Genomic DNA, 346 nt, shown 5'->3' with positions numbered 1-346 from the left:
CCCTTGAAGAAATTAAAACATTGAATGACCGATACTCACACATGGAAATCGTTAATATGAGTGAACGTCGTATACCAAAACAGAATGTATATATATACATAGGTTTTAAAATAAGATACATAATAATCACTAGTCTCGACCTGCGAAGACAAGGTGGACTAGAAAATATTTCAAAACCAGAAGTATAAAATACAATCCTGTTTCTCCAAAATAAAACCTCTAAGAGGGATGTACAATAATATTTTTAAAAATGGAGAATAAAACTATGTGTAAATAGATCTCAACAAAAGATAAGTCTTCTTTGCTTGCCACAAGGAATTCCTATACACTCAACGAGAAGTGTCAC

The sequence above is a fragment of the Arachis duranensis genome, chromosome 7 (genome assembly GCF_000817695.3).
Source record: "Arachis duranensis cultivar V14167 chromosome 7, aradu.V14167.gnm2.J7QH, whole genome shotgun sequence".
NCBI classification, from domain to species: Eukaryota; Viridiplantae; Streptophyta; class Magnoliopsida; order Fabales; family Fabaceae; genus Arachis; species Arachis duranensis.
This window is presented reverse-complemented; position numbering follows the sequence as displayed.